The 13,368-nt window shown below is 43.4% G+C and overlaps 1 protein-coding gene across 3 annotated transcripts in view; it reads right to left on the bottom strand.

Moving 5' to 3' along the window:
- The window catches only part of Babam2 (BRISC and BRCA1 A complex member 2), a 471,740-nt gene that overhangs the window by 52,123 nt on the left and 406,249 nt on the right, over positions 1 to 13,368 (bottom strand). The gene's annotated exons all lie outside the window — the stretch shown is intronic.

Genomic DNA, 13,368 nt, shown 5'->3' with positions numbered 1-13,368 from the left:
TTTTTTTTTTTTTTTTTTTTTTTTTTTTTGGTTTTTTTGAGACAAGGTCTTGCTAAGTTGTCTATGCTGGCCTTGAGTTTGTGGCGATCCTCCTGCCTCAGCCTCCCAAGTGCTGGGAGTGCCACCCACCACGCCCAGCACAGGACTGTTCTTGAGTATGTGCTCAGCAATCTCTCTTCCTTTTCCTCCTAGGCTAGCCAAATAAACGTACCAGCCTTTCTGGAGAGAGGTGGAGCCATGTGACTGAATAGTGGCCACTGGCCTGTGTGGGAGAGGGTTGCATTTCACTTCCAGACCTGACCCTGCAATGCCTGACACGCCAGCTGCAAGCACAGGGTATAGCAGAGGATGCAGAGGCCGCCTCCCCACCCTCCCATCCCCACCTAACTGGTGTCACAAGAAATAAACCTCTACACGGTTAGCCGGAGATTAGGAGTCATTGTTATCACTGCCAAGACTAAGGCAGCACCATTTCAATGCACGTGCGTGTGTTTGCACACATGCGTGATATGCAGTGGGGGGGCAGAGGTGGCTCTAGTCTTGCATTTGTGGAGGTGGGAGGAGGTCGGGGTGATAAAATGGCATCAGGAGGAACCTCCTAGGGGTGGAGTTGTTCCACCTCGATTCCGTCAATGTGAGCACCCTGCCCGTTCATAACTGACTACAGCTATTGCAGGTATTCCCATGCAGGGCAAATCACCAAAGGGTACACAGATCCCTGAACTATTTATTATACCTTCATACAATTTAGAATTACCTCAAAATTAAGTTCTTAAAAACCACAAAGGGCTATACAGTAAATATGGGGTGACAGTGACAAAGCCATGGAAGGAAGTTTCTCTCAGTTTTGGAAGACAAACATAAAACGGCATCAGGCACCAAGGAACCCTTAGGCTCCGATGTGGGACTCCATGCCAACCTTTACCTTCACTTTTATTTTTTAACCTTAAAAACAAGGACAAGCCCTGTCCTCCCGATGCACATGGTTTTAGGAAGATCAAATTAAATGAGATGATAAATGGGAAAGTATTTTGAAATATGGCAAGGTCTTATTACTGACATTAAAAGACAACTAGGGAATGACAGAAGCTTGTCAGTGAGGAACAGCAGCACAGCTGTGGTTCTGGACTCCACATCACCTCGGGGACAAGGCAACAGGGAGCTGAGGAGTCCTGTGTGCATATGCACTTGCTCCAGGCGCAACGGGGTGTGTCACATGCAACTGCACAGGAGAATAGCCAGGCAAGAAGTGGAACGGAGTGGACTGGGCACGGTGCAAGAGGGACTTTTCATATTGTGTGTTTTAGACAACTGAGCGAATGTATTACCTGTTCGGACAATAAAATGACAAAAGAAACATTCTTTTCTTTCATTTTTCTCAAAGTCTTAGATCCAGGAACGTAAAACTAGCACAGCATTACCACTAGGGTTCATGCCTACGTGTGGAACGTGTATATGTGTAGGCGCACGTGTATTTGTGTAAATGAATAAAACGCATCTGCCACATCAGTGGCCGAGCCCTGCATCCTTCTTACACGTCAAAGCTGGAAATATCCAGGCGTCATGGAGAGAAGGACACTAGAGCAGTGTGGGTTTCGGCCTTTTAGGTCACTTTGTCTAAGAAACACCGCTTGATTGAACTCTGTTATTACCTGATGTGAGACTGGCCGAACGCACTTTACAGGACAAAAAGAGAACAGACACAGGAGCCGAGGTCCTTACTTCCACTTCTTCACTATTAGTACTAGCATGCGTGGTCATGTGGGGCTAAAAAAGCCACGCTCTCTCTCAGGACATCAGAATTCAATCTGGGTTGTTTCAAAGGACTTTCTGCTAGTTGAAAAGCTAAAATCAAGAAGCAGTTCTTTCTGACTGAATTGGTTTTCTGTAGGCCCCACGACCTCTAGAATGATGGAAACAGTGAACGGTGCTGAAGTAAACTGCCTTTGAACAGAAGGGTGTACGGTCTCCTTCTGTTGACCCTCTCTGGAGTCCACCACGGCTGCAATCTGGAGCTGTTCACCTCCCACCAGAATGGGGCTTTTGAAGTACTGAGTGCCCTTGGTTAAGGCCAACTGAGCATGTATGTTTTCATCTTCTGTAAATACAATGTTCAGCCCCATCCCTGCACTGGGTTCTACCTTCTCATTGACTGGCTGTGGTGGAACACTGGGATTGAAGGCTTTGGCTCATTCTATTCTCCCGACAGAAAAAAAAAAGGCTGTGCTATTTGGAGACGCTTTTGTTGAGGCCACAGTTCACTTCTGAGGTCTCAGTCAAACAAGAGCTTACCCTTTGCAAACTGCAAAATTTTAAACTTGTCTGATACAGGAGTCAGTTAACAGTACATACAAGTTTCCAAGCACGTATCAAAGTGACAAACGAGGAATACTAGCTTAGTCAAAGACACAGCTTCAAAAAGAAAAGGAGGGGGACAGTGTTCTGAGCATATTAAGACTGTGAGGACTTCTAGAAAGCGACTGTCCCAGTCAGCCCTGTATCTTTAGTGCTCATTTTGACACCTGAAAGAGTATGCTGAAATGTTCATGGAGTTCAATCCTGCCCCTACTTGGGGATAAGGCAAACTCACTCTACAGAGGCTGTGTCTCCCCCGAAAGAACAGCTGGGAAACTGCAAAGAACTACGTTTGTAGCTTTCCTCACAACAATGTTGAGTGGAGCCAATGGTTTGGATCAGAAAGTTCTGGATGGTTGGCATTTAAAAAGTGAGTGTAACTGCAGTTTCCAGGCCTCAACCACACTGATAGGTTCCTTTTGGCAACTGTCTTCACTAGTATCACCTGTATGCAAAATTTGCTGTTCTCAGGCAGGTACTGTGGTTTCCCTGGAGATGAGGAATCCTTAATCCACCTTTTCACAACTAGGAGACTTCAAAAGAATCACAATACAAAGGAACAGCTTCATGTTTGGGAGCATCAGAGGAAACACTGCAGGGACTCTAACTTCTAGCTTCTTATTTACAGAAAGGAACTAGAAGTTAGAATCTCTACTCACCAGGTTCACTAAGGTTAGGATCTTCCTGACCATATACTTATCAAGGGTCTCTAACAGTTATAGAAGAGGGGGGCCGGGGATTTAGCTCAGTGGCTCCACCGCCTGCCTTGCAAGCACAAGGTCCCGAGTTTGATCCCTGGTACAAAAAAAAAAAAAAAAAAAAAAAAAAAAAAGGGCGGGGGAGCTGGAATAATTGGACACCCATAGAAATAACAGTTATAGAAGAGGTATCATGGTTGTACTGTCTTGCCAACCTCTTTCAAATGATTGTACTTACCAAGTAGTTAGTATAATTTTATGGCACACTGGGAGAAATGGGTAAGGACGGTGAGGTCACTGGCTGAGGACTCCAGCTTCCCCAAGGACTACATTAGTAGAGTGAGTATAGGCAGACCATCCCTAGCCCAGCAGTGAGGTCCAGCACACAGGTTAGAAATGTTAATAACTTGCTGAGATCTGGAATAAGAAGGTCTTAGTTCAAATGCTGTTTCCTTCAACTACTAGCTATGTGACTTCTGCAAAGTGCTTTCATTTCCTCTTCTCTTAAATGGGATTATAAGTAGCTCAACCTCATGGGGCTGTTGAGAAAATTGTATGGAATTATGAATAAACCAGTTAACAGTACTTTACACTTAAGCACTCAACAAATGCTTATTAGTTATATAAAACAATGGTGTTATTATTATTATCTATACTGGAGTCACTTTTTATCATACTAGTGACTTCTAAATGAATTAGATGAGAGAAAAAAAAAAAACAAAAAAACAGGTTGACTGGGACCGAAGAAGGCTGCCAATAAAATGTTGGGTCCTACTGACAAATGGTGTGTTTTCATTTTTTAGAATGAAGTAAAGCATGATAAAATTTACCATTTTAACTAGGGACAGGAAGTGCACTGACACTGTTGTACAACCATCACTACTATCCATCTCCAGAACCTCTTCTTCACCTCAAACTAAAGTTCCGTATTCATTACACACAACCTGCCATGTCCTCTCCCCCACCTCCCGGCAACCACCATTCCACTTTCTATCCTTTTGGGACTGACAGCTCTAGTCAGCTCATCAGATAACACTCCACTTGTCCTTTGGGGTGGTGAGTTGTGTTTTAACATCCCTTCCTTCCCTCTTCCAGTGGAGGACAAGGGTGTAGATTTAGCCAGAGATCACTCTTAGTCCAGAAGTCACTCCCAAAAGCTCTTTCCATATCTCCTAGGTCAGACCATCTCAAGAATCTGGACTTCTTCGCTGGTAGGAAAAATGTATCTTAGAGTCTGGAGCTCCAAAGCAGATTCCATCCACACGAAGTCTGGCAGCACAGGGTTCAGTCTCGCGAGACAGTACAGAACCATTTGGACTGGGGATGGCCAGGAGTTTTAGCTTGGAACGGACTCCATGTTGAGACGAGGGAATGCAACACATGCTGTTCTACATGAATCTTCTCACATTCTTCACCTGGGTGTCCACGGGCTTCTAAAATTCAACACATCCCAGAAAAGGGCGCCTCCAAATCTGCTCCTCTTACATAATAATCCCTGCTGTCGTTATTGGGGCCATCAATCCCCTAGATGCTAAAGAAGAAACCTGGGAATCATCCTAATTCTTCTTATACCCTCGCTTTCTACGTGGGATCAATCACTACGCTTTGCCAGTTTTATTTCCAAAACATATATTTTTTTAAAATTCATCTTCCCTTTATCTAGTATCATTATTATTTAAGCTAAAAGTATAATCTGGACTATCTTTTTTAGGTCTCCTGCTCCTCACTCCAAATCATCTAAGAGAACAATCTATTTTTAAAAAGCAAATATATTCTACTTAATAACCCCTTGCTATCCTCGGTACAAAGGCAAATGTCAGCCTGGTGTACAATGCTGTCTGTGTTAACGTTTCTGACTACTTCTTTCACTTTGTCTCTCACCACTTCCTGGGACCTACTGAACATCTGAGAAAGTCTAAATCACTTAAGGGTTCTTCACGTACACTACTATTCCTTCCCCAGCCCCTCTGCCTGAAATGCTCTTACAGCCCTCCTACCCTAGTACGTTGGGTGTCCCTGGCCCTTCCAATATATTTTTAATCTCTACTTTTGTGTTTAAAATGTCTACAATGGGGGCTGGAGATTTAGCTCAGTGATTCCACCACCTGCCTTACGGGCACAAGGACCTGAGTTCGATCCCCAGTGCCAATAAATAAATTAAAATAAACTGTCTACAATAAAAAGTGCCTCTTTAAAAAAAAAGAAAAAAGGCTGATTCATAGGCACTCAGGATAGATCCAACCCCAAAAATTGTGGATTATACTTAAGTTAAAAAAAATGTGGATTATACTTGTTAAAAAAAAAAATAAGTGGGGAGCATGTAAGACCTGACAAGGGGCTGTGTTTGCTATTCTCCCTCCCCTGGGTTTAGAACCCGGGTTCCCCCATCTCAGCACTGGCTGGGCTTGGTGAGCGATCTCACCTTGCAGATCTGCATGGATTTTGCATGACAACCTATTGTCCTTCACCAAATCTGCTATGCTTAAGTAGGTTCGATCAGGTGTTCAGTATTCAGCTTCTAGTTAATTCTTTAATGAAGCCACTTAAGTTTTGCTCTTTCAATGGCCACAGTGATCTCCACCTAGAGCCAATATATTCGTGACCCCAGGCAGGGAATTACAGCTGGACGACCTCTCACCACCCCTGTGGGACAACTCTAGTTCATGTCTTGCCATCTAAGCTGGAAATGTCACCCAAGCAAGCTGTCTACGCAGGTTCCTTAGAAGTGAGGTCGGCCCCCATCTCTGTCCTTTGTGTGCGTGAATACTGACCCTCCTGCTCTCGTTCTGGGGGCTTACACGTTCTCTGTGAAGCTCTGATGACCTTTGAAAGTCTCAACATACACTGAGGGATGCCACCAACCTACTATCTGAAGCAGTACCATGATGTGTTCCCATATGGGATCTGGAATTAGTGCCTGGATTTAAGTCCTAGCTGTCACTTAACCTTGCTGCGCCACAGTTTTGTCTTTTGTGACGTGGGGCAATTCTCTAGTGATTAGCCGTAGAAGGATGTGGAGAAGATTAGACAACATAATATTTGCACAGTCCTGAGAACAGTGCCTGGCCATGGTATTCACTGAATATCCAGTACCTACTATTACTATTATCTTCAACAGTAAGAGGTCTACACCAAAATAATAGCTTCGCGTCACAACTGTCAGTAGTATTTTAATATTAATTATAAGAAAAGTTGTATCGACCTAGGTTAATATCGTACATTACTCTCTGAACACAGCTCCATTTCTTTTATTGAGTGAAGTGCCTTCTCTGGTTATACTTTATTTGAAAGCATTTTAGGTTAAGATCACTGAAAGTTTTCCTGACCTTTCTTTGATTAGCAAAGCTCAAAACTTACTTGAACCCAAAAAGATAATGGAGAGAATCATACAACATTGTAAGAAGGTAGAGGAAAAAAAACTATTACATGATCATGCTTTTTGATTTACAATTCCTTTCTTATTGACTCCTTTACCATCTTTAAAAAATTATCACAAAATCCAATGTGTTGCAATACAGAGAATATTCTCAATGAAGATTAATGAAACGAATTTTCACCCAGCATCAGCACTTACGAAACAGATTTTTTTGGAAGCAGACTCTAAAGATGAAACACAAATTTCAATTTGAATCAAATCAGTGTCCGTGGTTGCTAAAGGACCTGAACTCTTCTCTCTGTGAACCCCGAGTAGAGGATGTTTCTATATATGTCCAAGTCAGGATAAAAATTAACCAAAATGTTTCAAGCATCACAAGGATCCAGGAGTTCTCATAATTAAAGCACGAAGACATTTAGAAAGATTTTGTCTTTTCCCGCGCTCTTTATCATTTTGAACAATATAGAAGATATATTGGTTTTACTTTATACATAATCAAATTTAGTTCCTGTTGTTTTGATAGTTATTGTTAATGCTGTACTAGAAATGATACAGTTAAACTAAGAATCTTTTTATATCCTGATAAAAGGTAAATATGCTAATTGTAAAATAATATTACGCTTTTCCTTTTCAGCACTGTGTGGTCAAACCCTGGAACTCACACATGCTTGGCAAGTACTTCATCACTGAGCTTTATACTTTTTATAGATTTTCTCTGAAATCTATTTTCATACACACCATCGTGGTTCCTAACTTGATTTTGATTTGCTCTTCAAATATATTCATTTGAATAAAAATGTGATTTGTATCTCAGAAAACAAGCAAGTTTTATGAAGTATGAGTTTTGGTTTTACTGAATTATCTAGGAGCCATCTTACCTGTTGCCTGCTAAGTAGTCTATCATCAAACACTGCTCTGTGGTCAGAAGGCAAAAGTCTGTAACACTGTGCTCAGGAACTAAGTGGCCGTTCTGGTGATGGCTTTGCCTCTTCGTGGCAAGGTTACCGTGTAACATCAATGCAAATAATTTCCTGGGTTATACTAGGAATTTTGTAGACAGACAAAATCGGAGCTTGGCAGAGGCATTTGTGATAATAAAGAGAAGCTTATTAGTTTTACTTAAAATTTCATGAGCTGCCCTGATTTCTAATTTTTTGTCCTTAATTAAAGAAAGAATTATTCAAATGTCTGGTAGAATTAGTCTTAGGTTATCAATTTCTTCCAGTTTAAAAATAAAAAGTCCTACCAGAAACTGTGTCTTCTGAAAAACAAAATAACTGCATTCTACACTTAATGTGAACTTAAAACCAATGAAAAAGAAGATAAAGACAGATACAGAAAGAATATTGAGAAGCTACATGAACAATGATCACTACAACGAAGGGAAATAGTAAGAAACCCATCTTCCACATGGGAGCTGGAAATCACAAAGGGAAGGCTTCTCTTTTCTTTCTTTAAAAATACAAGGTTGTTTATCATAATAACAGGCATCTGTAATATTGTCCTCACATTATAACCCATAGCAATGCATCTGACAGCTCAAAGAAGGGGGAAGAAAACAGAACAGAGCTGTAATCCAAAGTCACCTGAAGTAGACTGTGGCAAGTTAAAGATGCATACTGCAATCACTAGAACAAAGCACTAAGAAACCAACTTAAAAAATGTACCTAAAACATTTGAGAGATGCAGATGAAAACAACACTGAGAGTCCATCTCACCCCAGAAAGAATGGCTGCTATCAAGAAATCAACCAATGACAAATGCTGGTGGGGCTGTTGGGGAAAAGGAACCCTGCTCCATTGTTGGTGGGAGTGCAGACTGGTGCAACCACTGTGGAAATCAATATGGAGATACCTCAGAGAACTAGGATTAGAGGTTCCATTTGACACAGCTATCCCTCTGCTGGGTATCTTCCCAAAACAATTCAAAGTCATACCACAGCAAAATGTGTGCACCATGTTTACAGTGGCATGGTCTGTAACAACTAAAACTTGGTAACAGCCCAATTGCCCATCAACTGGAGACTGGATAAAGAAGATGTGGGGTTTTTGTTGTTGTTGTTGTTTTTTAAAAATAAAATGGAGTACTACTCAGCCAAAAAGAACAAGAAACTAGAGCTGTTTATAGCTAAGTGGAAGCACACTGAGGCCATACTCTTAACAGGACACACATATGTAAATACTGAATAGTTTCTCTGGTATGAAAAACTTAAAGTGTAAATATGGATCAAAATGTATAACTGATATTGTGTAATAGGAAGAAAAGGTCTAAAGGTGTAGGGGAAGTGGGAGAGGTAGGTGAAAGGTTAGAAGTGAAAAGAAAAAAATATCAGAAAAGAAAAAAATGAAAACAAGTCTTTGTAAATAGGAAAGGGTAGAGGGGGTGAAGGGAGGCCAGGGGGGATGGGGAAAAAATAAGAACCAACATATATCATGTAAAGGTACAAAATCTCAATGATGACTGTAACTGCACTGTATACTAAAAAGTACCAGTAAACTTAATGAAAAAAAAAAAGTACCTAAAAAAAAAGGAAAAAACTCAATAGTCGTCTCAGCTCTCTCATACGGCCTTTCCTCACGTGGCCCAGCCACAAGGCCCAAGCTGCCTCCCCTTCCCAGCGATCAGCCATCCTAACCACAGTCCCTACTGGTCTCAGCGTAGCCCTCAACTCTGCTCCATCATGGTATTTGTCACCATCTGAAATTTAGGTGTTTGTTCACTTACTTCTTTACCAACTTTTCTCTCACTAGGCTCATTATAAAGGGTTCTTCCGCTTTGCTCTCTCTCTCACTTGGGTGTGTGTGTGTGTGTGTGTGTGTGTGAGAGAGAGAGAGAGAGAGAGAGAGATGTGGAAGTCTCTCTTTGTGTCTTACAGGTAATAGGCTAATCACCACCCTTTATCTCCACCTGATCTCTTTTTCTCATTCACTATGCCCAGGGATGGGAAACTTTCTGAAAAGGGTCAGATAGGAAATACTTTCGGCTTTGCAGCCATATACAAGGTTGAAAATTCTATTTTTATGGATTTATGTACAGTATTTATTTTGAGACACTGGAATTGAAACCAGAGCTTTCGCACTGAGCTACATCCCTAGCCCTTAAAAAAAAATTTTTTTTTTTAATTTTGAGACAGTCTTGCTAAGTTGCCCAGGCTGGGCTTGAACTTGTGATCCTCCTGCCTCAGTCTCCAAGAATGCTGAGATCACAAGCGTGGGCCACCATGCCCAGCTTATTTTGTTTCTGTTTTTCCTAGCAATCCTTTAAAAATGCAAATACTACTCTTAGCTGGGGGGCTACGTAAGAATAGGCTAGGTGGAAAAGCTAAGAAAACAAAACAAAAGCAGGCGGAGGATAGGATTTTGCTCACAGGCTGCAGTTTCCCTCCGGAGCTCCAAGCTCCACCACCGTAAGCACCCAGAGTTACTACTTCTGCCCTCTAATTTGTATTGCAGTACTAAGCATCGAGTAGGTTCTCAGCAAATGCAGAGCTCAGTTAAACTGGCTGGGGGTACAGACAGAGCAGAGAAAGCAAGGTCACACTGGCCTGACAGGTGTTATCAGGGGACCTGGCCTGCAGCCCAGACTGAGAGCCCAGAGGTTCACAGGTAACGGGACAGACAGCTTCTCTCAGTCCCAGGCTCTCGCCCATTGCCCTGCAGGTCACAGATCTCACAGCTCTCCCGATCCAAGCAGCAACTCCGCCACCGTAAACAGCTGCCTTGTCGTCCATTTCCTCACAGCACAGCTGACTGGGACCCGGAAAGAGCACATCCTTGCCAGGGACTGGCCTTGTTCTGTGTTACTCGTTCTGAATATGTGGTTCTCCTGCTACCCAGCATTCCGGAAGCTGCATCTCTCTCCTGATGTATCAGTGACTTAGCAAATATGGAATTACCTACTTAACTCCTAGGAATTTAATTCTCAGGGGATGGCCAGTTTCTGGACAGAAGCAAGTTTCTGATTTTGCCGTAGTGCCAACTCCTGAGACAGTGGCAATAATGAAGGAAGGGAGGAACAAAAGCATGGGAAGCTGCAAGGCCATCCACAGTCAGGGCCGCAGGCCCCATTCTGGAGCCACAAGAATGCCAGAATTTTGCAGTGTTTCCTGAGAAATTTCAGAACCGGTGCTATGGCTTCCCCTAAGGCAGTCTTGCTTCTGTAGCTCAAGCAGTCTGAGGTCAGCGCCGTCTGCCCCAAGAGAGGGGTGACTCTTTCCTCTGGCATCCAAAAAGCCTAGGATGACCGTCAGCACCTGCCCTGCTGACAGCTGTCTTGCTGGGCATGGAAGAACAGGGAGGGAGGGGAGCAGAGATGCTATTTCATGTCCCGCTTGGTCTTCAACCTCCACAAAGCGGTGGAGCCACCCACAGAACACTGGCTCTATCTCCAGGCACTTCCGCCCTCCTCTTTCACATCTTGAGATCCCAGAATAATTCACTGCAATGTTCTTTGTCGACTCTGTGCCACCCCAAATTCACCTCCCCATTTTTATGGAAGGAGAAAAAGGAACAAATGGTCCCTTGGGCGTTGTAACCAAGCAAGCAGATGCTTCCAAGGGAAGGTAAGTGGCAGATGCGGAACCGCCTGATGGAGGAAAACACATTATCTAACCAAGCTTCACTCCGATCCAGCAAGTCTCACATTTTAGATAAGAAAGAAATAAAAGGGTGGAAATAGTTTATTTAGGGGCAGGCTATGAGGTAGCGATGGGACAGGAAACAGCATCGGAGTCCCTTGTTTCATACAAGGTTTGATGTGCAGGGGAGCGAGTATGGGCAGTGACAACAGGGAACAAGGAGCCACAGCCAGGGGAGGTGGCAGGAGGTAAGGAACGAAGGCCTGGGGAGGGGCGCGGTCTGAAGAAGGTGACTCAAAGCAAAGTGAGGATGACTGAGGGAACCAGTGAGGGAGAGAAGGAACTGTACGAAATATGTGACAGACAGCATGGAGACCATATTCTGCAGGAGGTTCAAAAGCAACAATAATAAATATGAATGCAGGAGGAGCCGACAAGAGAGCTACAGCAAGAGAGAGGTGGAAGTTTTCTTTACTCTTGAACGTCAGTGCAAGTACCAAGTTCCTCTTGCTAGCTGCTAAGGCGTGCAATGGTTTATCCTCCGAGGGTCCGTGTGCTGGTGTGGTCCCCAGTGTGGCAGTGTTAAGAGATGGTGGAACCTTTAAGAGGTGCAGCCTAGGAGAAGGTGGTTAAGTCACTGGAGGTTCTGCCTTGGGAAGAGACTGGTATGTCTCACCTGGGAACAGATCATTATAAAGGAAGGCACCTGGATCCTCCTGCATTGTAGCTGGTTCCTTTCTGTTTCTCTGCCATTCCGTGATCCAGACAAGGGACCCTGAACTGACAAGGCAACCAGATCTTGGACTTTCCGCCTCCAAAACTATGAGCTAAACAAACCCTGCTTATCAATGACGTACCTGCCTCGATCATTTTGTCCCAGCAACAGAAAACAGACCAATGTACTATTAGCCAGAATCAAAAGTGGTAGTGGGAAGCATCCATGGGTGTTTCAGATCAGTAGGACCAGGGAAGCAGTAGAGAAAAAGCAGCTTGCCAGGAGGTGGAGGTTAAGCTCCTTATGCTGGCGTTTTCATGAGGCCTGGCAAGCAGGAAGGTTCCTTCATACATATCGGATGAAAGTACAGCAAAGGAAGGCTTGTGCCAGAGATCTGAACAAGATGTAGTCCGAGGCACGCCTGAGCTGAAAATCTTTCTCTCCCCAACTATTTAATCTGTGCAACTAATTACTGCACAGTGATATTCAGGTGCATCAGTGTGTGACAAGCTACCAAGTAGGAGCTCAGTACAAAGCCCTGACTCCATGACAGGGTGGTGATCGCTGGGCAGCACTGAAAGATTAGGGAGGTCCAGTTCCCCCGCAGCTCTCAAATATGTGGGCATACAGAATGCCAGAACAAGTTTCACTCAGAGGGTTTCTTCCCTCAGACACTATGGGATTTGGAGCTTCTTCCCTCATTTATCTATTGGTGTAAAAATCAGGTTAAAAAAAAGAAGAAACTATTTTATTCAAGTAAATAACCAAGGAGGCAAGTCTGCTGGGGAAGAAAACTCTTCCCAAGTTGCTATGTTTACAGTCTGATGCCTTCTGGACAGCTTACTGGAGTGCAGAGGAAGTTCTACTTACTGAGTGAAACCAACTCAAACCCACTGCCCACCTTTCTGCCAAGGTGATCTGGGAAAGGTCCAACTCCCTGGCCTTTAACTTAAGACTGGACAAATTGTGTATTTACCGACTGATGTATACAACACGACCACGTAAGTAGGCCTACTATGTAGAAAACAGTAAGAAGGGATGTTGGGGGTACCTTCTGCTCCACCTTAAGTCATGTATTATGTATCACCAAAGTTGTAAGTTTTTCATTTATAACGACGATAACCAAGTGACCAGGCAAGTATGTTTTGAGGATTGTAATCTTGAAAGTTTTGAGACTTGACATGGAAAAACACTTCGAAACATATGTCCAGGTAAGGTTTCTCTGGCTTGGCAATACTGACATTTTGGACTCCGTTTTTTGTTAGGAGAGGCTGCTGTGGACACTGTTTAGATGTTCAGCTGCACCGGTGACCCCTACCAACATATGGCAGTGATGATGCCCCTCCCCCAGTCATGACAATCCAACTGTCCCCCAGCACTGCCAGTCTTCCCACAAGGGCAACACCACCTTAGTGGCTGAGAACCACTAAGATAGTCTGTCTTTAAGATTGTACAACGAATGTCCATAAGGCAAAGCAAAAGTTACCAAGTCAGGATGCTAAAGCTTCTCATGCTGATCGTTACATGGCATCTGACACTTGAAAATGTGCTCTAGGGCCTGGGATTTAGCTCAGTGGTTCTGCCACCTGCCTTGTAAGCACAAGGTCCCAAGTTCGATCCCGGTTAAAAAAAAAAAAAAAAAAAAAAA

Source organism: Fukomys damarensis, unplaced genomic scaffold (assembly GCF_012274545.1).
Source record: "Fukomys damarensis isolate Sample0158 unplaced genomic scaffold, DMR_v1.0_HiC HiC_scaffold_2, whole genome shotgun sequence".
In the NCBI taxonomy this organism is placed as follows: Eukaryota; Metazoa; Chordata; class Mammalia; order Rodentia; family Bathyergidae; genus Fukomys; species Fukomys damarensis.
This window is presented reverse-complemented; position numbering and strand designations above follow the sequence as displayed.